Below are 27130 nucleotides of genomic sequence, written 5' to 3'. Positions count from 1 at the left end.
CGTTTCTCTCATTGTGTGTGGTCACTTTAGTATAATAGTAAATCATATAGGAGCCTATTCGTGTACAGGCAGGCTGACACACAGACATTAAATTTATTATTATTATTATTATTATTATTATATACTTATATAAAATTTATATATATATATATATGTATATAGATATATCATTATATTTTTTTTACTCATGTTCAACGCTTATAAAGTCTATCGCCACTTGGACGTAAGGGGCTACTATTTGGAGCCATGTCTAAGAAAGATTAACAAGATATGTGTTTATGTTACATTTAAACTTCTTCATATCAGTACATCCCGGGAATCAGGCAGCAGGGATGGATTTCCAAAGTCTAGCTGTTCGAAGGAACAAACTATTAGAATAAAAAGCTTTCTGTCATTTAGGGACACCAACAGTGAAAGAGTAAGATCTTATTGCTAAGCGGGTTTGTCGGGAATATATACGTCGAGGGGGTACAAGTAAAACAAGTTCATCAGAACACATTTGATTAAAATATTTGTAAAACAGGCACAGTGATGCAACATTGCGACGATGAGACAGGGGCTGGAGCTTAGTTGATAAAATGGGACCGATTAGATTTACAACTCTTTTTTTGATTTTATCTAAGAGAGAGAGACTAGTGATAGATGCACCAACCCAGATGTGGCAAAAATACTCCATGCATGGGCGAATGGTGGCCTTGTAGAGGTACATGATACTCTCAGGCATGAGTACTCTTCGAGCTCAATAGCGGGAACTCACCTTCTTTGCAGCAGCCTTTGCAATGTCCTCTATGTATTTGTTCCAGTTCATATTGCCCTTAAATGTTAGGCCGAAGAGTTTGAAGGCAGAATTCTCAGGTGAAAATAAATATTCAAATATTATCTTCATACACATTATTTGCTTCTGTTGTGATAACCTTTCAGGCCAGTCGCACCATTCGGAAACCAGAAGAAGTGGCATATTTACCGCGTTCTAATCAATAGACTTACCATGTATAGCCACATACGAGGTGAGAAATATACCATATATATATATATATATATATATATATATATATATATACTAGACTACCCGTGACCCGTTGGGTCAGTATGTTATATTAACTATGGAATTCATGTATGAGCGTGACACTTGTGACATAAAGAAAATAGTTTTTTTTGACATAACAGAAACATTTCTATGAAAGTATATTAAAATGAAAAAAGAATATAGATAGATTTCTATGAGTCGTTCTGTTTATTATAATTGATTATTTTGGAAAAAAAATATTTACAATTACTGAATTATAAGTGGTTGGCCATACTTATAGGTAAATGTGCACTGGACAGATACCATAATGCTTATGATAGTTAAATTCAAATTTTGATATATCTGCTTTTTTTACATCGTTCATTTCTGTATTACGTTTTAAGTTATTTAAACCCCCACTTTTCCCATGTTAAATAATAATTTCGAAATAATAATGTAAATATTTCATCGTTCCGATTGTTCTTTTGTGTTTGGTTTATTTTAAACTCCAATCTTCCCATGTTAAATAATAACTTCGAAATAATAATGTTAATATTTCAGCGCCCCAATTGTTCTTTCGTTGTCTTTTTTTCGCGTTTCAATTATCCAAATAAACAATTGTTAATACTATCTGCTTTTTTTTACATCGTTAATTTCTGTATTACGTGTAAGTTATTTTAAACCTCACTCTTCCCATGTTAAATAATAATTTCGAAAAAATAACGTTAATATTTCTGTGCGCAGATCAAAATCTGCAAAGGTAGTGATTTGTGTGTATTCGTTTACGTTGTTATTGATTAATGTTTATGCGCACATGCGAAACCGAATGTCCTAAACCAGAAAGTGGGTTACATACATCGTTAAGAGGTCATTTGATTTTTATAATTATATATATATATATATATATATATATATATATATATATAATTATATATATGTACAGGGTTACACAAAAAAAAGCTAAATGGAGGCCATCTAGAACATATGCTGTAGTGTAGAACGGAAAAAAAGGCCAAATACCCTAGTGTTTTGATGTGATGTTTTGAATATAATAAGCTAGTTATGACCAAAGTTTCATTTCATTCGGACAAAACATTAAGAAACGTGTCCTAATTAGATTTGGGACCCGTTATTTTGGGTTACCATATATATATATATATATATATATATATATATATATATATATGAGTGAACGTGTCTGTGTCTGTCTGTGCGTCTGTGTACATTTCCCTACGAAATAACTCTGTCCATTTTTAGTCTACAGACCCGAAATTGTGTTTTACAGGGTTATGAGATTTGGGAAAATCTATGTGATCGGTTTTCGGCCAAAAATGTGTCTGTAAGAGTGTTAAAGTTCAACGATTTGACCTTATAAAACTCTACCAAACTCTATATATGTATACCCCTATTATTCGTTTTTCCTTTGTGTGTATTGATATTCATATTAAAACATTCTTTTCTTATTATTTTAAAAGAAAATACAATTTTCTTATATATGGGTTGTGGAATTGCATTCACTAGCAAAAGATTTAGCTAATTTTCATAATTTTTTAAACATTCATTTTAATTAATTCCCTATTATGTTTTCGGTTTTCTTATGGGATTATCATCTTTAGTTTACTATTAGGTGTAATTATATTCATGCAGATATTCTACATGATTTATACTTGCATAAATATTTGCGTAAAAAGTTTACAGGAAACACAAATTGTTTCCATATATATTTATGTATACCTATATGTTTTTGTTTAATATATAAAAGTGAACGTGTCTGTGTGTCTGTGTGTCTGTGTGTATACATTATCCTACGCAATAACTCTGCAAATTTTCAGTTTACCGACTCGAAATTTGATATACAGGGTACTGAGATTTGGGAAAATTGCGTCGGAACCTATTGGAGTGCAACGGAAGGAATTTCATATGCCTCTCGTTGTGACTTATTTTACAATATATATTAGTCTCCATTGCACTGTAAAGAAATTACTGTTGATTTTGTAAAATTATTTTTATATACAGCGTGTCCGTAAAGTTACTATAGAGTCTTACAAGTTACTATACCGGCACCCTGTAATCTATTAACAGTACAGTAAGATATTGTATAAAAATATTTATTTGCAACAAAAGAAATAAAAAGAAATAACACCTTTATGTTTATAAAAATCTCAGAAAATACACGTGTTACATGCGAAAAGACTGTAACAATCAAGGCAAACAATTTCTATGACAAATATTCAAATTGGAGGCCTTCGGCTCCCATACATTCTCGACAACGTGACACTACACTCTGACAAACTTTGTTGCACAAGTCAGTATCAAGGTTGGTAAATGCATCAATAACAAATTGTCGAAGATCTTCAACACTTCTTGGCTTTCTCGAATACACAGAGTCTTTGATGGCTCCCCAGACAAAGAAGTCCATTGGCGTTATGTCTGGAATAAATTTGCGCTCTTCCAAAGTTAGCTTGCGTGGAATGCTTGATTAAATAAACCTGTAAAAAAATAAATATTAACTATTAATACAAATATAATACAATAAAACAATAAGACTGTATAGTAACTTTACGGACACCCTGTATAATGGCTTGAATTAAAGGTTAAAGTACAAAAAGTCAAGAATCATACTCCAATTATGCTCTAAAGAAATACATTTCTTTCGAATGCGTCCATGTAATATCAAAGTACCGATTGTTGATTTTATATTTTTATCCTTTCGACTTGTTTGGTAATAAAACTTCTCAAATACACTTGTGATGTTAGGCTATGTACGGCGTTAACTTCGGTCTAAATAGGATGTTCCTTTTACATCAAATTATTTCGATTGTCGGATATCGTTGACAACAGTCAGAGACAAACTTATCTAATTTAACTGCTATGTTAATAAAGTTCCTCTGTATGAATTTTCATAAAAATTTGCCCAGTCGTTTGCGAGGTCATATGAAACTAACTCACCGACAAAGTTCCTTTTATATAATAGAGGAGATAGAAATATTTTTAAAAAAGATATGTGTGCACGTATGCGTTTCATTTTTGCGAAATCATAAGTATACATTCAAGTCAGTCGTGTGGTCGAAACCTCAGGACAAGAGTCAGATTCAATTCAAGTTCCACGAACTCTTTTTTTTTACCCTATCGCTTTCTTTCGTTCTTTTCCTGTCTCTCATTCTCTATGTGCCAGTATTATAATTATGCAAACTATAGATACATTTATATGTTTTTCATGTATACACACACACATGCACACACTCACATACACACATGTATATGTGTAAACAAACTGAGCTTAGGTATTTGGATAATATCAACTCATTGTTAATACACTGCCTGCATAGCAACAGCCGAATAGCTCAATGGTTAGAAGCTATGACTGTCCTTTGAGCGATTGGGTTTCGATCCTGGTTTGAGGTACTTTCTTGTCTAGCCGCAGTAATGAGTTGTGAAACAGTACTCTATGTGGATGACTATAAGGCTTCCTAACTTGGGTTGAGCATATTGGGAAGTGATAGACAAATTACCATTAGCATATTAAGTGATACTCTTTGTGTAAACAAATTGAGCTTAGGTATTTGGGCAATGTCAAAACATTGTTAATTCACTGCCCGCATAGCAGCAGCAGTTGAATAGCGCAACGGTTAGAAACAGCGAAACAGCACTGTATGTGGATGCCTCTCTCTCTCTATCTCTCTCTCTCTTTATATATATATATATATATATATATATATATATATATATATATATATATATATATATATATATATATATATATATATATACTTTAATAGTAACTTATAATACACTGTAATTCGCTTAAAATTTACAGCGGTTTCACGACATACTCTGTCAACATGGTTTAAGCTAGAAATACATTATGTACACTTCAAATGATCAATATTACAATGATGTGCAGAAAAATCTACAATTTATTAATGTTTCTTTTTTATATGATTAATCTGAAAGGATATTGTGCCATTTGGTCGTCTAAATTACACTGCCTTAATTCAGTTTGTTTCGAATTATAAAGTGACTATCTGACTATCTATCAATATTTGCCCACTTTCTTCGACATAATATACGGGATAGAACAATAAGATTGTCGTCCTAGAAAAGACGACATGTTTCCGTTTCAGTTTCATGAAAACAGGTTTTCGTTTTTTATTGCAGACCATCTACTATTTGGACAGGTGTGTACACATTCCAAAAGTGATAGAAGCTTTTTATCATGTCTGGAAGCTACATCACGAGCGAGGCGGAGATGAGCCGTTGTACAACTCGTGCTCTGTTGTCATTATTAGATATATACCAATCGAAGGCATGGCAACAGGACCAGTGCCAGCACCATCACATTGCAAATCCAGGCGGTCCAACGCGCTAGGGCACAGCGCAATGAAATTTCCGGCCACGGTTAATGGCTTTTGTGTGGTTTCAGATTAGGGCGACATCATACCACCTTACATGTTCGAAGTCGGCTTGAAAGTCAACATAAAAGTGTACCTGGATGTGCTGAATAGTGTGGTGATCCCTTTGTGCAATGAGCTACACCTGGGCGTGTCAGAAGTACTCGGCGCCGGCCCACAAGTTTGAAGTGACCCAGGCTTGGAATCAGAAGTGCTACGATTTGTACTCTTCTCTCACCTGCCCCTTCCTCCCCCGACCCGAATCAACTGAACTACCTCGTTTGATCATACGTCAAGAAAATTACCAACATGATTGCCTACAACACCAAAGTCAGTCTGATCGTCGCCATCCACCGTGTATTCGCCGAGCACCCACCGTGGAAAAGGCATGCTCCTAGTTCCGGACACGTATCTAGGTGGTAATTTTTGCTGAAGGCAGCTACATTGAATAGATGTCTACTCTACTACATAATTATGTACCTAGATTCATTTCGTAATTGTTTTCTCTCGAGAGACAAATTTATCGTTCCACCTGGTGTGTGTGTGCACATATATATATATATATATATATATATATATATATATATATATATAAGAGAGAGAGAGAGAGAGAGAGAGAGAAAGAGAGACAGACAGACAGACAGACAGAAAGATAGATAGATAGATAGATAGATAGATAGATAGATAGAGTGAGAGAGAGGGGTAGAGACAGAAAGAAATCACTCAATTCTTTTCTCCTTTTTAGTGATAGATGTTAGTGACCTGGAGGTTTAATCCTGGACTTCAGAATCCAGGGTTTTTTTTGTGATTGCGCGATTAGCAGTAATTTTCATTTTCTACACAAACGATTGCGTTTGCATGGAGTACTATTGTCTATAGGAAACATACTTAACATTAATTCAAAAAAAAACGTATTATATGTGTGCGTGTGTAAATCAATATTTATTCTATTGACATTTTTAATATATTAAATTAACATAAAATATACAGTAAAAATGTCTAGAATATATCACAAACAAGTATGAAAACCAGTTTATATATACACATGAATATACATCTACTTGCAGAATACACACACACACACACACACACACACACACACACATATATATATATATATATATATATATATATATATATATATATATATACCCACAAGTTATCAAAACAACAGGAACTCGGTAAAAAGAAAATCTTAGGATTAAATCATCATCAAAATTTAAATTTATTAATTGAATTCCATGCCCTTCAGACATTTTCTAAATCAACGAATCTTAGAAACGCTGGAATTAAAGGAAGTGTCACATGTCTCGTTCATTGCTTTCCGGTTATTTTATGAAAGTTTTATTTTTTAATTATTTTCTTGTAAACAAGTTCGGATGTGTGACAAGTATTTTAAAAATTCACTAATTATAAAATACTAAATAATTACAAATCAATAAATTGTTGTCAGTTTTCAGACATTGATAATTCTGTAGCAGATATATTTCTATGTATTTAGAAGTAATAGTAATGAATCAGTGGTTATTAATAGTTTTACACTTGGTTTTGTAATGCATTATTGGAAGAATTCGCGGCTCCGAAAAAAGTTTGAGTGCAAGTGTCATTATAAAGGTAGCGGTTACTGGTGAAGCTGACTGTCGTAATGAGGTGGAGGCTATGATTGTTTACTATTGGAATCTTCTTCAAAGATGTTCTTTCTAATTCCGGCTGATGCTACCATTTTTTTCCGTGTTTCTGTAAACATGCGATTAAAAAGCATCTCCTATTTTTTGTACATTCAGTTTTTTCCCCCTAATAGTCTAATGCGTAGAGACTATATCTTAAAAAATAAGCTGATAGTAAACTGTAATTCGCTGTAAATTTACTGCAGTTTCACGACAAAATCTGTCAACATGGTTTAAGCTAGAAATGCATTATGTACACTTCAAATGATCAATATTACAATCATGTGCAGAAAAATGTACACTTTATTAATGTTTCTTTTTTATATGATAAATCTGAAAGGATATTGTGCATGGTTTTATTATTTTAATTTTATGTGAGCACGGCTATTCTAAATTCCCAGATTCAGATTTCGAAGCTCGCGTCTGCGCATCTTGTTTCATTTCTGAAGTTATATATTATGCACAGTTTCCTTGTTTACAACTGCCTCATTCCATAACTATACGCGACTATATATCCTAGCTGACCTACTGTAAATCTGATCTCATATAAGCTAAGTTTACTTTGAAAGCTAAGATTAAGGGACCGTCTGCTGATTCTTTGCAACAGCATCTTGAGTGTATATGGGGGTGTCTGTCTGTGATGATTATTAAACCCATGCATCGGATGTATGAACTTGATAGTGTTAAAGAACTTATGTAGTTCATGGTGTGATGGGTATTGTTTAATCACTTTAGGATATGGTCTTCGTCTTTTGCTTTTGTTTTGTTTTTGTTTTTTTGCCAATAAGTAAAAAAAAAGATATTGAATTTATATGGCATTTCTCTTTCTATTGCGGTTTATTTGGGTAGAAAGCTGGTAGGGCATGCATTTAATTTTTCTCAAAAGAACACATTCTTTGGATGCACTATACTTGTATGTGTTTGCTTGCTTTAAAATATCATCTTTAATCAGGATAGATTTGGCATTCTCTAGATAATACTGTTTACCACGTATTTGAAGATTTCCAGCAAATCCTATATTCGATGTTGCCAAGAAACTGTCCTGCGAGCAGCAAATCGAATGTAAGTCTAAAGGTAATTCAGGGTAAGGATTTGCTTAGGTTTAGGCGCGGGTTAATTTATTGATATAAATCAGTTCAGATCATATTGTGTAAATTGTTATTTTAAGTACGTAACTGTTATGCAGCTAAACACTAGTGTTTTCCATCATGGTTTATTTTTTGTATAGCAGTCGTTTGTTTCAGAATATGAAAACGACTGCCCCTGTGATCATCTAAAATGAGAACATTTCAAAAATAAATTCCTCCCTTATTTATATTTAAAACAAGAAAAATCAACTTTGATGAGAATGTTAACCCACAATTTTTTTTCGTGCTAAAAGTGACAAACCGTTTGATTATATATCTGCCGATGTACTTTAAAAGAGACCGGAAGTTCGTGGTCAGTGTATGTTAAATTAATATCGAAAATGATCCCCTAATTTAAAATCTAAATTGTTTATTGTTTTAGTTCCTTTCGTGAATATTTTTTCAGACCATTTACATGTAATTGAAAAGAAGTACACTACGCCAGATGTGGTAGAAAATATTTTCGTAAATTTTTTTACACCAATCTAAACTTTATTCGAGTCATATAGATCTAAGACAGGAAATAAGGTTTTTTGTTCTTTTTTATCAAAAGTGATACAAATTTTGTCCGTCATTTTTTATTCATGTTATCCTCTCAATGTGTTGTTAATGACAATTTAGAAACTTATAAGGTGTTATCTCCGAGTGGCATTTAGCCTTGATAAACTTGACTAATTTCTGTTATAACGTATTCATGTCTCATGTAAATGATTAAAATATTGGCTACCAAAATATTTCAGTCCTCATGCAGATACTGATCCAGGCGTAGCTCAGCGTTCGCTCGGCTTTACCTGGAACATGACGTCAACAGCTTGAGTCCTGCTGCTTTGTGACGTAACATTAAGCTGAGCTAATTACTATGCAACGCGGTGATTTTCAACTTGACGTGCGTGCACCCGAGATGAAAATCGGAATAACAGACGACAATTTGAAAGAGTATCAAAGGTGTCTCATTGACAGTCAATTTTTTAAACAACCGAAGAATTAGCAAAGTCGTTCTTAACATGAGGAGGTTCGTTCTTTGCATCGGAAGGTAAGGGTGTTTATCCTGAAAGTCATTTATAAGATGGAGAGGTTGGAGTGTATTTTACAAACTCTCCATGTTAAAAACGGCTTTCGGAATAAAAACCTCCAGCCCACATGTTAAGAAAGGCTTTCGAAATAAAAAAAAACCGACACACGTCATGTTAATATCAGCTTTATTAATTCCTTGGTTGTTGAATGTCGTAAAAAACACTCTGATAAAACTTGTGGAAAACTTTCTGTTTTACGGTTGTTTTAAAAATGTCCTTGAATTTATTCCTTTGACAAAAAAAATATATTTCTTTGGGCGTTTTCTCGAAAAAAACACTTGATTTTTTTACAAAAAAAATTTTCTTTTCTACGTTTTCTCAAAAACTACTTCAAATTATGTATTTGAAAAAAAAAAATAACTTCTTCCTTTGAACATTTTCTCGAAAAGATTCCTTAAAATAATTTTTTCCACAAAAAGACCCTTAAAAAACTTTCCTTGAACTACTATTTGCTTGTTATAACATTTTCTTTACAGTTAATAAAACTTAGCAATTACAGTAGATTTTTCTTTTCTTGTTATGCTTTCATCGGCGACGCTCGGCTTAATCCGGCTGTTGACGTCATGTTTCGGGGAAAGCCGAGCGAACGCAGAGTTACGCCTGGATCAATATCTGCATGATTACCAATATTTAGAATGTTACTATATCTTATTTACTATCAAACTATTTATTATTAATAAAATAAATCTAATTTGTTGCGGAAATAATGACATCTGAGCTGTTTGTGTTATTTTAAAACGTATAAAAGTAAATATTTCGTCGAAAATAAATAATGAAAGTATACATAGAAGAAGTCAATGTCAGAGAATATAGGACCCGTTTCTTAGTGTTTTATCCGAATGAAATGAAACTTTGGTAATAACTAGTTTATTATATTCAAAACATCACATCAAAACACTAAGGTCTTTGGCCTTTTTTTCTCCATTCTACAGCATATGTTCTAGATGGCCTCCATTTAGTTTTTGTTTTTTGGGGGGTTACCGTATATATTTGACGATTATCAGAAACATTGTCAGCGTTGACAAATTTTCTAAACATTATTTGTGTACCTAAAACCTATAAGTTTTAATAACAGAATAGCATGTCATGCCTCTGAAACTTAGCAGATATTTCGAAATAATTGCAGTAAATTTTGTAAAGATAACGCATGTAAGTTAGTGTATGGGTTTGTATAAATAAGATTTGAACAATGCATAGTTTTATATGTACTTTTGAGGTAACAGTTCCAATTTTGACCAAAATTTGTTGTTAACTTTTCTAATGTAGTACTGATCTTATTTTCTGATAAATACTATCAAATAAATTGCATATTTGAGCCACGGTAAAAATATGTTTCTGCGTGTGTTTTTGTGTCTATACATAATATTTGAACAATACAGTGTTTTTATATACTTTAGAAGTAACAGTTCCAATTTCGTCCAAAATTCGTTTTCCTGAAACTCAGTTTAGGAAGTGATATAAGTCGTTTGTTTGTTTGTTTGTTTGTTGAGTATTATTCATGATGAGGTATTTTCTTTTTTTACATTAGTTTCCCAAATAACTTTCTGAAAATATTCTTTCTAGGATGATATCGGGTACTTACGACAAGGACAACGCTCCTAAATAAAATTGTTTTCGGTGGAACGAACTGGGTTCGAACTTAGGACACGCAGGTTATCAGCCTGTATAGATAACCACGGAGTTACCTCCATGCTATAGATCGTGACTGAAAAGATATCATAGGAATTATTCGATTATTTTACTATTATGACTGAAGTTACAAGAAATAGAGTCAAATCCATCCTAACATAGAGTACCAAAATCTGGGGCAGCGCTTCTAGGAATACTGTTTCCTGCCTTGAGAGGGTACGAAATCGTCTACGAAATTTAGTGGATGAGAGCCATTTCACCCTCCTACTTCCAATTTCTCACAGAAGAGACGGTGTGAGTCTTTGCTCTATCCTTAGTTTTATGGTAAGTGCTCGGCTGAGCTTCCATCTGTGATCCCGCTTTATAAAATTCCATAGGCTGATTTTCTTTCCCAGAACAGTCTCTCTGTTGAAAGCACTACCGTGTACCTGCTTCCCGACTGACTATAATATCGTCGTCATCAACGTTAATGTGAATAAATTCCTATTGAGAAGTCCTCTAAAATAATATATGCCCTACCCAATACCACCATAACTGATCATGTTACTTCACCTAATACTACCCAATACTTGACCCTTATCCTACAGTGGCCTCCAGGCCTTGATAAGAAATGACCTTCCAAGTAAAAAAAAAAATAGAAAGGAGTTTACTCTTTAATATAAGAGTTAAATAATTTATGTAAAAATGAATCATCGCATTGTTTGTTTAGTTTTGAACTGTCTTTAGTATAATTCGAATACCTGAAATTAAGGGTTACCATTTCTTTTATTTTTTTACAATTGTCGCCGTATAACCTTACATTATCGATATTTGAACAAGGACCATTAATGTCATGACACGGATTTACTATCATGAAGTAACTTTTGTATCAGTGAAAAAGAAAGACGTATGATACTTTTATTGTCGAATATTGTAGTTTTTAAATAAATAATTAATTTGAAAGAAAAGAAATAGTGCTTGATTGTTTAGCCCTCTGCTGTTTCTAATATCTTTTTTTTAATGTGAATAACAAGGTCAGTGCTAACTATTGCGGGAGTGAGCTTTAGAAGACCAAATTGGATCGAAAGAAGTATGAGCCGTGTAAAGACAAATATATTTCTTATTTAGATCTACGTATGATGCAATGTGATCAATTGCCGGTCTTCTTCCTTGGAGATAAGCGATAATAGTAGATATCGGTTTAGAAAAGTGGTAACATTGAGGCATATGCTTTGAAACTCTGATCTGGAAACAGAAAGATAAAAGTGGCATTACAATAAGCTGCTTAGAAAAATTAAATCAAAAATAATATGGCAAAATCATGATGAAGACAAGATTACAGAAATAGAATTCTACGAAGTAACACAAAAAGTGGTCTGTGTAGTCTTGCAACGATTAGAAAAAATGGCTGTAATCAGGACTGAAAACTGGAAAATAAGTGTACGAGGTGCCTTCAATAAGTTTCCAGACTGTTTTGTACATACATTTAAAATTGTCGTAAACTTTTGAAAATTACGTATGTTATTTCTATACATCTTATGAGATGACTGATCAATATTTTATGATTTCCGATACCAACAAACGGCTACAGCAGGAATTGGAATGCACCCTACTAAAGCCTGATTGTCACAGTTGGTGAATTCCAAAATTGCAATCTGGTCATGATGACACTTCAGAAGAACAATGTACAAACTTGGGAAAAATGCCACAGAAACTATGAAATGCTTCAGACTGTTTTTAAACCATCTTGCATGAATCGTTCATCAGTTTTTGAGTGACATAAAAGGAAGGTAGGGTGAGAGATGATGATAGATGTAGGAGGGCTAAGAAAATCAGAACACAAGACTTGATTGACCAAATAAAGAATTTCATACACAAAGTTCACCAAGTGTCTATAGAGACAATAAGTGCACAGTTTGATGTCAGTGTGGGAACTGTACACACAATTATTCACGAAGAACTAAAGATGCGTAATGTTTGCGCAAAAATTGTCCCAGGAGGGCTCAGAGGAGGAGATCAAAAAGAAAAACGCTGTCATTACAGCAGGGAGATTGTCCAGCTGATCTTTTCTGATCGTTCAGTTCTTGGATGCGCTGGTGACCTGTGATGAAAGCTGAATCTACTGCTTTGACACACAGACCAAGAAGGAGGGAGAGAGAGAGAGAGAGAGAGAGAGTTCCCAGTAGGAGCATGCTTGTTTTCCCAGACTCAAGAAGGTCAGACACCCAGAAACTTATGATTATCATTTTTTTTTTACAGCACGGGAATGATCTACATGTGCTGGGTTCCCAAGTGACAGATATTCAACACAGAATATCATGTTGAGTTTTAAAAAGTGTTCAGAAATAGATTCCGTTGTAAAAAACTAGTACTCTTGTAATTGGGTCAGTGACATTTCTACTAGGGCAAGGTAACAGTCAACAACTCCATTCTTGTCACCGTTCCTCACCCTCCCTATAGTCCAGTTCTTGCTCCCTGTGACTTTTAGTTCCCTAGCCGCAGGAAATCCTTACAGGCTATCATTATGTGACAATTGAGGAGATAAAGAAGACTGCGTCGACACTCTCACACAACAGGACTTTCATGGGGCCTTCCAGAAGTTGTTGGAACGGTACTGTTGTTGAAGAGATACAACTTTGCAACCGGAGGAGATTATTTCGAAGGTGACTGGAATTTAATGGGTATATTATCAATAAAAGTGCCCGAACGAAAGCGTTTAGAAACTTATTTAAGACACCTCATAGAAAAAACTTTTTGTGCTCCTGTTAGTGCCCTCTGGACAAAGATCAGATATTGTCATGTGTTTCTAGAAAAGGAAGACGAAATAATACTTACATTACAGAACGTTCGAAAGAAAACCTTCCCAGTGTAGAAAACAAAAAAGCGGCCAGATATAAAAATTTGATATAGGAGCGTTAGTATGAAGAATGAGAACCGAATTCCATTAGTGGCATTTATGCAATGGGATATCTCGCACAAACGCCTGTATATCTATTTAGATCTTGTATTAAATGTAACAACTCAGTATTGAAAAATCTTATGAAAGATTCTCAGAAAACAACAGAAAGAAACCATATAATCGAATTTGGCTGAAGAGAAAGGATACGGATACTAACTAAAAGGAGAGATGAATTTTGGACGGTGGAAGAAGAGAGTGGCGGATCTTCTACTGACGTCATATGTAGTGTAGCTAGTCAGTTGATAAAACGTCACAATGCAATACTGTTATAATATTTTGGACCATAATCGGGTATGATCTCGCATAGTTGGGAGATTCTATTTATAAACGATGCTGCTGGGAACAGAGAAATCGAATTAATTCCCGTTTTGCTACTAAGCAATCAGAAATCAAAATTGCTCCATAAATATTAAATCTTTCTGTAGCAATTTCGCATATGGTTTTCCCGTCTCAACGCCGGAAGAATCTTTTGCTCTGTGGATTCCAACTCGAGAACTGTCTACTGCAAACAAGTCAACTCCCAGCACTTGTAAAACAACGAACCATCGGAAACTGTTCTGAAACTAAACATGGTTACACTTCTAGAAATATCATACGAAATAAGTTGATGATGAGGTTGCTAAGCAGCAATAATATATTTTCGCATGCATCAAATGATTAATGTTGGCATTTTCCCCCGGTATCTTTATAGTTAGAATTCTTACTAGAAAAGTTGTCGGGTAATTAGGAGTGGAATCACAAGAACGCTGCCAGCATATAAGCGAAAGTGTTTGTATGGATTAAAATGGATTCGAACTTGACTCACTCAAGTTTTCAGCCTATGTCGTTAATTACTTAGCCACCATCACATGCCATATGTTGATTTTGACCATGGCTGAAATGTGCATTTAATTTGATGGTATTTATCGGAAAAAAAACTCATTGTTGCATTCGAAAAGTAACGAATTTGGGTCGAAATTGGAACTGTTACCTCCAAAGTACATAAAACAATGTATTGTTCAAATCTTATGTATAGACACAGCAACACACACACACACGCACACACACACACACACACACACACACACACACACACACACCTATTTCGACCGTGGCTCAAATATGCATTTTATTTAATGGTATTTATCAGAAAATAATATCAGTGCTACATTAGAAAACTTAACAACGAATTTTGGTCAAAATTGGAACTGTTACCTCCAAAATACATAAGTCTGTTCGAATCTTATATATATACACACACAAACACACACATAGCCACAAACATTATATATATATATATATATATATATATATATATATATATATATATATACTTGTTTATTGTTAAATAAACATGCTCACATCCCGCTGCTACAAATAGCCACTTGTTTCAATCAAACAACAGATATCATCAGGCAGCTACTTGACAAAAGTTCAATGAATAATCTTATCTTAAGGTTATTCATTGAACTTTTGAATAGTCAAGTCGCTGCCTGATGATATCTGTTGTTTGATTGAAACAAGTGGCTATTTGTAGCAACGGGATGTGAGCATGTTTATATAACAATAAACAAGTATTATCAGCTCTTTTTATTGAGCACTATCTAACAACCTCGTTGAATTCATTAGTCCATTACTTTTGAATATAAAAAAACCCGAGTATATATATATATATATATATATATATATATATATATATATATATATATGGGGGGGGGGTTAATGGAATTACTTTTTTGTAACTCATGTTTTACAACATATATTGTTCGTACACAAGGAATTCAAGATAAAATTAATAATTTCTTTACGCCTTTCATTTCTCACTATCCATCACAGACTCCTATCCTTTCTTTTTACGTCACTCAAGAACTGATGCCCGATTCATGCAAGGGTTTAAAATGGAGTTTAAAAAATGTTCCTAAGAGGAAAACGGTTAGCAAGAGAACCATTATATACAGACCAGCTATAATTTTGCTAATTAGCACAAAAAATGAAAGTTTTAATGTTTGAAAGTAAGTAATTTTGAAAAGATTATATAAAAATAAATACAGATGAAAAAAAATGAAGTATAAGTATGAAAATGTATTCAGACAGTAACAAAAACCAATGTTAGTTGAAATTTCAAAATTTGTTTAATCTATTTTGCTATCCATATTCGTAGAAGTGGGGTAATAATAATCGGTACTCATGGATATTTTAACTCGGTTTTCTGTGCTATTAGACGAGAACCGCTGGCAAAAATCTAGTTCATTTTAACTATTTAAATAAGTTTGAGGGAGGATGATAAATGTTTACTTTTTAATTTTTTAAATCATTTGGCTGAGAACCTGATAAGTCAATGAGTATTAGAATATTTTCTAAAACTACGATTTTCTTAATAAATTGTTCCAGGCGTCTGAAAAAACATTAAGTTATTACCAAGAGAGGAATCTAATAGACTTGGAGTAATATCCTTTTCTGTAATAGGTTTCTTGTGTACGAATTTTTTTTTAATGTATAGGGTAGAACGATAAATGTGTCGCCCTAAAGAAAACGACATTTCAGCTTTATGTTAAAACTTTTATTTTAAAAATTAATTCAGGAAACTTGATAAGGTAGTAGAGCTGACATCTATTCAATGAAGCCGCCTTCAGCCTCAATCGCCGCCTCGATGCGGGTCCGAAACTGATAAGCTCCGGTCGGCGGGTGGCGATGATCAGGCTGACTTTGGTGTTGTAAGAGGTCATGGAGGTGATGTTCTCGACGTATGACTAAACGAAGTAGTTCAGTGGGTTCGGGTCGGGGACGAGAAGGAGGACCAGTAAGAGAAGGGTACAAAGTCGTAGGACTCTTCTGAAACCAAGGCTGGTGTTCTTTAAACTTGTGGGCCGGCACCAAGTCCTGCTGCCACACCAGGTGATCACCACACCCTTCATCACACCCAGGTACACTTTGGTATTGGTTTTCAAGCTGATTACGAAGATGTAAATTGACATGATCTGGTCGTTACGTTAAATTATACCAAAGACCATAAACGTGTGTCGTCCGATGCGTTGAGTTGTACTCTCAAGAGTGAAACAGTCCGGATTTGCATTTTGAAGGTGCTGGCAATGGTCCTGTTGTCATAATGTGGATTAGTAGAGAGCATGAGTTGTACAGTGGCACTCGCTCGACCATTGTTTTAACATTGTAACAATTTAAGACATAATAGAAGGATACCTATCACTCTTGGGATTTGTACAAAATTGGCCAATTAGGAGATGGTCTGCGGCAGCAGCAACAACAACAACAATAACAACAACAACAAACGGTTTTCATCAAATGAAAATAAAATCACGTCCTCTCTATGGCGGCAATGTTTTCGTTCTGTCCTGTAAATATAGTTACACTTATATTGGAACGGAAAATCTGTCAACTGCATTCAGGACATAAAAGAAAAAAATAGTTTCGTCACAACAACAAAAATTATTGCAACCTTTCTTGAAAAAACAAATATATTAAAACTAAAACTACAAAAAAATAAAAACTTTTACTGCAAAAATATTTTAAAAAATAACCTCCAAAAACAATATTGAAAGGTACATTTATAAAATGTAAAAAAAAATTTAACGGTATAAACTTTCACAAAAGCATTTTTATATTTTTGTCAATAAAGTTTATTATTCAAAATAAATTAGGTATCTTGATTATTTTTGTTAATATGTTCTTATTTTGTTTTGATACAACTTGCTAATTATGTTTTGCGTCTCGTCTGACCTTTGCGTTTTTCGTCAGCTCTCTGTTGAGCCTGCACGAACTTCACGGAAACCCGGGTGAAAAGTTGCATGGGTACTAATTAGTCAGATAATATATATTTATATTTTTTATAAGAAAATAAATACGTCCCCTGTCAGCCATTACGGGGAGATAAATATGTCCCCTGTAATCGCAATTCTCAAGCTATTCACATCGAGGGGAAAATGCCATTTCCCTCAATTTTGCATAAAAATTACTTTTAACTATAAATTATTTTCTACCCGATGAATTCTCGTAATTTTTTAATATATTACTATTTTCGACATGACAAATATTGCTGTTTTAGCTTAAAATAACATTTTTTTTTTTATAAGGATTAAGTTGAAAATTCTGCTGGAAAACTATAGTTCGTAGAAGATTTGTTGATTTTAAAAGTTTACATTATGATATGAATATATATATATATATATATATATATATATATATATATGGGGGGGCTGTGGTTGTGCGCATATTCTACGTAACCTGGTTTTGTAAATATAATGTATTTTCAAAATCTCAGAATAAATTATGCGGTTGTTGATTTTAAATATACATACACGCGCATGAGATTGTTATTAACGTGGAAATTGGTTCCGTGACCTTATTTTTCAATTCTCAAGACTCTTTTGATTAACCGAGAAAAACAACATATAGCCTATGGTATTTGCGTATCAAGTGTGCTTGAAATCCAATCGGCAGCTTATAAGTCTATAGCAGAGAAATAGACAAACAGCTGCTGCATCTTCTCTTTGTGATATTACCAATGATGTTTATTTCTCCAGATCGCACTCGGCATTTAGACGCGATCTTATATTTCAACCCTTAGGCTCAAAACTATGTCATGACAAAAGGAATGTGAGTGTTTGGGTTTTTATCCATTTGTATTTCTTCCTCGTTTTAATTTCAATTAACAAGGGAATCTCGCATATGCAATCACTAGTATCTGTTCTATACGAGAAGAAGACGATTATAATGTTTGCCTACGCTGACTGGTCAGATTTGTAGAGCTTTATGTGTCTCACGTCCAAAACTACATTTCATCTTTCCTTGTCTTAAGATGAGGCAAATAAATACGTAATATATTAGTATTCTGGGATAAAGTCCAAGAAAACTTATTAATGCATTGAAAAACCTGGTTAAGATCATAACGAAGAAGCGCCTAAAACGCGTTTATGTCACTGCTAACAGCTCTTAACAGAAATCTCACTATATATATGTTGCATTGTTATGTCTAATAAGGGATTATAAGAGATGACGTATATTATATATTTGTTGTATTATAACGGAGATCGTGTGTGATCGTCTAGTCAGAGTTAATATCGTGTGTGATCGTCTAGTGGTTCAGGCTATTAAATATTAAATATGTCCATATGCCGTAGTGTGTGTGTCTGTCTGGTACATGTATTTTTCAACATATTTTCTGCGTCTTAGATGTTGGTCAATCTGAAATCATCTCGTCTTGGAAGTGAGACTTGGTACCTGTTTTGGACGAAGATTCAATCACTCCAAGAAAACGAATTGGTTTTATAGTTTATTTCACTTTCCAGATGTCTCGCAGAGGATGGAAAGTTAATCCGTTGTTCTTTTCTATACACGTCAGCGTCCCCCCCAAATGAAGGGAAGGAGACAACGGTGAAGCCGTCCGTTCTCTTATAAGTTTAAACAAAATCTCCACGATTCAGATAACCTTATCACATTACTCACACGCAATCTGATCAGCTGATCCTGACTCCCGGTCAACGTGTCTCAATATAATTTACACACCTCTCTCTCTCTCTCACTATCTCTCTCTCTCTCTTTATCCCTTCTCTAACATATATATATACACATACATATATATCTGTATATATATGTATGTATGTATCTCTCTCTCTCTATATATATATATATATATATACATATATATATATAGTAAGTTATAAAATATATATGGCGATTAAGCTACACTGAATATTCCGCGTTTCATCCACTCTAGGACTCTTCAGGCTTATGCGCGAATTTTGTCGTGTCTGCCGTTTTTATATACGCATCTTCTATTGAGATTTTAGTTAGCCAATCAGCTTTCTAGCATCCACCGCGCCCTTCCTATTGGCCAATGAACATCCACTTATCGAACAAAGTCCTATTTGACCTCGGGTTGACATGTTCCTTTGTGTGTGCTCTATTAAGCCTGGATATGTAGTTTAATGACCTGTTTTACATCTAGGTTAAGTTTTTTGTTGTTTTTTAATGTTAGTTTATATATAAATATATATATATATATATATATACGTGTACATACATATATGCACATATATATACATATATATATACATGCATATATGTGTGATCGTTTATGTATGTCCATGTTTATTTGATTAATTTATTTGTTTATTTTCTATTGTTTTTGTTAGTTTTAAAACTATTTTGTATCGATATCCTAGAGTAAATTTTATCTTGTGTACACAGTTGTTCTCTATTTCTCTTCTACAGTTTAATAGATGTTGGGTTCTTTAACGTACAGGATAGCACATTTTTCATGAAGGCATAATCTACATGAGTCGTCTAGGTCTCTACACGTAGTAGCTTTTCTTATTATTTTCCATTCGACTACCGGCGAATGTCCGCTTTCCTTGAGTTCCCAATATTTATTTGCTAGCGTTGTTTTCATACGGTGATTTTTATTGTTGAATGTACTTTTGTGGTCATAATATAAAGTTCTTAAATCTAAGGACGTCATGCCTACGTAATATTTCTTGTTATTCGGGTTTTCCTTCGCAAATAATGTGGACTGGTAAACTACGCTTTTTGTTAGACATTTATTTTGAATTGGGCAAAGTGTGCGGTGTCTACAGTTGCATTTATCTTATTCGTTATTAGTATTTTTATTTCTAGTATCGTTGTGATTGTCCGGGGTTGGTTTATTATTATTATTATTATTATTATTATTATTATTATTATTATTATTATTATTATTATTATTATTATTATTATTATTATTTCTGCTAGTGTTAGTTTTATTTTTGTCATGGTGTCTACTTTTTATTGTTTATTTTGTTGTTGTTTACATTGTTTTTATTTAATATTTTGTTATAATGTGCTTTAATTATCATCTTTAAATTTTGACAGCAGCTGTAGGATAACTTTAAGGTTTTTTTATTGAAAATTTTGTGTAAGGGGTTGGTTGCGAGAAAATGTTTTTCAATATGATCTAGAAATTTCTAGCCAAGTTTTGTTTTTAACATTTGATTGTATGGGGCCGTATACAAAATTATAGTTCTTTTTCTTCTATTTTTAAATTTATTATAGTTATTGGTGTTTTTTTACTTATATTTGATATCGATATTTTTGTATCCACTATTTTTTAGGGATGTTTCATAGATATTGGTTGATCTGTTAAATGAATTTTCATCGCCTCAGTTATTACTGAGTCTACTTATGATCGCGTAAGGAATCTGTTTTATAATTGATGGTGGGTGATGGGACTTAGGGTTTATGTATATTGGAGTAGCGTTATCTTTTAAGTAGGGTTCATATGTGTTTTTTATCTAAACTTAACGTGACGCCCAGGAAGTTTGTTATTTTTATGTTAGCTGATACGTCTGCTTTTAGGGCTTATTTTTTCATTTTTTTTTGTGTATGATTTTCTTAAAGTTTTCTCCTTTGACTTTGTTGGTGTCTTTTATTATAGCTAGTCCGTCATCTTTAAATAGGCCGATATCCGTAGTATCAAATATGCTTATGAGGGTATATAGAATGAATAATCCCTCAAGATCTGATGCCTCTGCATAATCCCTGGCACCCATCGCCAAATCAAACGAATTTGCCATTTTATTATTTATTCATTGGTTATTGTTATTGATTAGAACTGATTTTCTACATTCTTTTATGATGTTGATTTCTTCCGAGGATATATCAATGTATGCCTCGGCAAATTCTAGGGCAATGTTAAAAAGTTCTTCTCATATAGAGGGATAGAAGTCTATGATGTCGAACTGTATAAACGTACATTTATCTTTGTTTTCTATATTTTTAAACCAGGTGATTGCTTCGGCAGTATTTGCCCACTGGTGTAATTCTAGGTCTTGTTAGATTTGTTTGTTTACTTTAGAAAGTATTGTTTTGCTAATTCTACCTACTTTTAGCTTAGTTGGGTTTATCAAGCGGGTGCTTGGATTATAATTAAAGTTCCATTTGTGGTCTTTAAGCAGAATGTATGCCTCTCTAGGTTTCAATTTTCCAACTTTATCGCTAATTTTAATTTATCGGTAATTTGTTTACTTTCAGTATTTATTATAGCTATGTAGTCGCATTCGTTTGTATCTAGTTTTTCGTAGTTTTTTTGTAATGTTTTCTGTGATTAGTTTGTTATATTCTTGTTTATCTATTTTATAAAAGTTTCTAGTTTTATCTGCATTTACATATATATATATATATATATATATATATATATATATAAGTGAAATTGTCTGGGTGTGTCTATGTGTGTGCATTTCCCTCCCAAACAATTCTCTCAATTTTCAGTGTACAGACTCGATATTTTACAAAAGGGGCATATAGACGTGGGAAAATCTGTTTAATTTGGCTGTCAAGGGGTCAAAGTTCAACGAATTGACAATTGAAAACTCTACCAAACTCATCCGCCAATTTTAGATCTAAACAGTTTTAATTTTAGATGTAGGTTACTTGCACATGGACCCAACTTTTTAATTTGATTTGAGCTAAAAAGAAAAAAAATGTTAAGGAGTCAAAATTGGGGTCAAATTAAAAAAAAATGACCTCTGCGGTCCCTACCCAATTACTTAGCCAATTTTGGGTCTAAATATTTGAAATTTTACATAAAATATAATCAGACAAAAAGCAAGCGTTTTAATCGGTTTGAGGCGAGAATTGAGCTGTCAAATGGGTCAAGGTTCGAAGGATTTCACCTTTGTGATCTCTAGCAAACTATTCAGCCAATTTTGGGTCTAAACCTTGTAAATTTTACATAAAGGGTATTCAGATATGCAGAAAGCTTTTTAATGAGTTTTGGGGCAAAAATAGTGCCTCCAACAGGTCAACGTTGAAAGGGTTTTCCTTTGCAGATGTACCAAACTCCTCCGCCAATTCTGGGTCTGAACACTTGATATTTTATATGTAGGTTATCTGGAAATGAGTCAACGTTTTTAATATGCATTCACATATGCACATGATGTTATGAAAAGGACAGAGGGGCCTAGCAAAGCCGGGTTTAACTCCTTGTATATATATATATATATATATATATATATATATATATATATATATGTATGTATCTATATATATACTTTAATCGCGGTCTCTACATATAAACGCAAACATGAGATGCAACACATAGATATTTCATTCGTTCGTATTTGATTAGATTGTTATGGAAATCAATGCATATTACTTGAATATTGGAGAATATACTACTATTAAATGTGATCACCATAGATAAATGTTAGATATAAAGAGAATGAAACCATTGATCTTTTATTTATACTCGGTTCGTTTGAGAAGATATTTAACGTCTTTGAAACTCTTCAAATCATATCTAATACGACGATAAACACACATGCACCTATATATATATATATATATATATATATATATACGTATATATATATATGTATGTATATATATGTATGTATAGATAGATAGATAGATAGATAGATAGATAGTTGTAAAGATACATCAATGGACAACGATTGAGAAATGTATAGATAGGTAGATTTATAGGTAAATAGATTGTCTAAGATGGGCTAAAATTTAGAAAAACCAATATATGAGGATAAATTATTAAAGCATAATTATACAAAAAACTTAAAGCCATACAGAAACATACGTATATATCTACCTATATATAAAAGAGAACGTGTCTGTGTGTCTGTGTATCTGCCTGTGTGTCTGTGTATATTTTCTACGCAATAACTCTCTCAATTTTAAGTCTACAGACTCGAAATTTGATATACTGGGTACTGAGATTTTGGGAAAATCTTTGTAATCCGTTTTCGGCCAGACATTTTGCTGTTAAGGTGTCAAAGTTTAACGATTTGACCTTTAAGAACTCTACCAAACTCCACAGACAATTTTGGGTATAAACACACGAAATCTTAAATATAGGTGCCTTGGACATGGATCTAACTTAGTAATTTGATTTCAGCCCAAACCAATAATGTTAAAGGGTTATAATAGGGGTCAAAGTTAAAAAAAACTTGACCTCTGCGCTCTCTATCAGATAATTTCTGGTTTAAACATTTGAAATTTGACACAAAGGGTATTCAGAGATATAGCAAGATTTCGGTTGAAAATTTTTTGTACCAATAAATAAATTTATGTATGTACGTTTGTTTTCATGCCTGTCTAAAACTTTTGACAGAGGCGACAAATTTTTACAAGATCAGTATCGTTTTTAAGCTTGACCTTTCAGACGACAAATATCGAAAACTTGGCTAAAAACATTCATATCTTCACTTTCAACTGGGCATTTTTCTACAGGAGGCATCGCTTTTTTCGCCGGTATTTTTGAAAGTTATTATCTCCTTTCGATTGTCTAGCCTTAATTAAAACCTACGTCACTCCTTGTTTGGCGGTGGTCGTTACAGCAAAGACGACAGTTCTTTTTTTTTTTCTTTCGTCTCTTTCCTTATTCGCGGTACGGGTGCGAGCCTGTTTTCTACTACCACTTTTTTTTTATTTTGCTCAATACACACATCAAAACACCTGTGCAACGTTGGACTGAAATGCTAGTATATTTATGAAAGTTAAAGTGTCTGTCTGTATGGCTGTCTGTTTACATTTCCCTACACAATAACTCTTTCAACTTTCAGGCTACTGACTCGAAATTTGATATACAATGTACTGAGATTTGGGAAAATATTTGTAATCAGTTTTCGGCCAGAAATTTAGCTGTTAAGGGATCACAGTTAAAGTTTCGACTTTTGAGAACTCTACCAAACTTCTCCGACAATTTTGGGTATAAACACTTGAAATTTAAGATATAGATTCCTTGGACATAGATCTAACTTAATAACTTGACGAGCCCAAAACAATAAATGTTAAGTGGCCATAATAGGGGTAAAAGTTTTTAATAAATTTGACCTCTGCTGTCTCTACCAAATTACTCAGATAATTTCTGGTCTAAACATTTGAAATTTCACATAACCGGTATTCAGAGATAGGGCAAGCTTTTTAATCGGTTTGGGTCGAAAATTTGAGCTTCCAATATATAAATGTATGTATGTATCTTTGCATGTCTGCCTAAAACTTTCAACAGAGGCGACGGATTTTCATAAGATTAGTATCCTTTTAAAGCTCAACTCTTCAGACGATACATACTGAAAAATTGGCTAAAAACATTAATTTCTTCACCCTTAACTAGGAACTTTTCTTCAGGCAATGGTCGCTTTTTCGCCGATATTTTCGAAAGTCTCTTTTCGATTGTCTCGTCTTAATTTTAACCTATGTCTTCTGGGATCCTCCGACCACATCGTTATACCAGTTAATATAAAAATGAAATTTAATAAGTCTTTAGACGTATATCTCCACTGTATATCGATAATCTATGGCTGACTGGGATAGCTTCCGTACATTCATATCTGACCTACCTCTGCATTACATGTTTAAAAAGGATGTGACCTCTATATTATCAGATCTGACCGAATGGTTAATTGTAGGCATAGATCGATTCATACCATCTAAAATATTCCAACAAAAAACCTAACAGCCAGCCATGGTTCTCCCCAGAATGTGCTGCTGTCATCGCGCACAGAAATCACTTTTTCCATTGCTACCAACGTAATAGATGCACTGAGACTAAAGCTGCTTTCAGGACTGCCAGCAACCACTGTAAAAAAAGTAATAAAAAATGCAAGAGAGCTATATGCTCAGTCCGTTAAATCCAAAGTAGCTGAGCAGCGGGTTGGTTTCCACCAGTTCTGGCAAATAGCAAACAGAATCCTGAACAGAAGCGTGCATTCTATCCCAACCATCATTAATGCACCTGAGCTTATCTCGTCAGCATCAGACAAGGCCAAACTATTTGCCAAGAACTTTGCAGCCAATTCTACCCTATGCGATGAAGGCCATCAACTCACCGTATTTCCTCCTTTAACAGGCAACATAATTTAACTATACAACATACAAATAGCTGTGCGAGAGGTCGCCAAGTTAATCAGGAACCTTGATTCGAGTAAAGCAACTGGTCCTGACGGCATTCCAATTATAGTGTTGAAAAAGTTTCAACCAGAACTTGCCCCCCATACTTACAAAACTGTTTAAGCGTTGCCTTAAGGAGAAGTGCTTTCCAGCACCCTGGAAAACCTCATCAGTATTCCATGTATTTAAGAATTCAGGTGATTAGTAATCTCTCTCTCAGTACAGACCAATAAGTCTTCTGTGTGTCATGAGTAAGCTGCTGGAATCCATATTAAATAACGAAGTAGTCAATCACCTCAGCTTAGTGACTCGCAATATGGTTTCCGCTCTGCTAGATCTACAGCAGATGTGCTAACGGTTATATCTCATTGGATTAGTGAATCTCTCAACAAAGGCTTCCTTTTTAGGGTAATTTCTCTTGACATATCAAAGGCCTTCGAGAAGGTATGACATAAGGGCCTACTTAACAAGATTTCCAGCTACAGTATAACTGGAAATGCTTTCTCAATTATGAAATCGTTTCTCTCTGAAAGCCTCATAAGAGTATTGGCTGATGGGCAGAAATCAGAGGACCACAGTGTTAATGCCGGAGTCCCTCAGGGGTCCATCCTGAACACAACTCTCTTCCTGGTCTACATCAATGATCTCCCAAAACAAATACTTAAATCATTCGTTGACATCTATGCTGATGACACGACAATCTATGGCAACACATCAAAGGCTGTAAATGACAAAGTTCTTTTTGATTCTCTCTCCTCTGATCTTGAGCAGTGGGGAAGAGATGGCTGGTTACTTTTAATGCATCTAAAACCAAGCTCCTATCTTTACATCATCAACGCTCTGATCCCCATCTGGCATCAATTGAAACGGATGGCTCTCGTCTTGGGGAGGATCCATGTTTTGACAAGCTTCTGGGTTTGACCTTTACTCCTGCTCTGAAGATCGCTGGGAAAATGGTGGGTCCTTCTACCGCTCCAGAAAATATCTCACTACTGATGCAATTCTCTATATATATATAAAAGTCAAGTGCATCCAAGGGTGGAGTACTGCTGCCATATCTGGAAAGGAGCTGCTAAAAACAGCCTATCCTGCCTTGACAGAGTACAAAATAGACTTCGTAGCTTAGTGGGGGATACCCTTCTCTTCACTGCAATCTCTTTCCCGCAGAAGAGACGTTGCGAGCCTGTCTTTGTTTTATCGTTATTTCCATGGAAATTGCTCGTCTGAGCTTCAATCTCTGGTCTCCCCTCGCCAATCTTTCACAATAAACACCCGTCTAGCTTAAAACACTGTCAATAATTTTCCCCACTCTTTATCTGTGCCTTAACCAAAATGTAGATTCCATGAACAAAGCTTCTTTCTTAGAAGTGCACGCATTTGGAACTCTCTTCCGTTTGCCTGTTTCCCACCTGATTAATACTTGGATTT

The sequence above is a fragment of the Euprymna scolopes genome, chromosome 25 (genome assembly GCF_053919585.1).
Source record: "Euprymna scolopes isolate OS-2025 chromosome 25, ASM5391958v1, whole genome shotgun sequence".
In the NCBI taxonomy this organism is placed as follows: domain Eukaryota; kingdom Metazoa; phylum Mollusca; class Cephalopoda; order Sepiida; family Sepiolidae; genus Euprymna; species Euprymna scolopes.
This window is presented reverse-complemented; position numbering follows the sequence as displayed.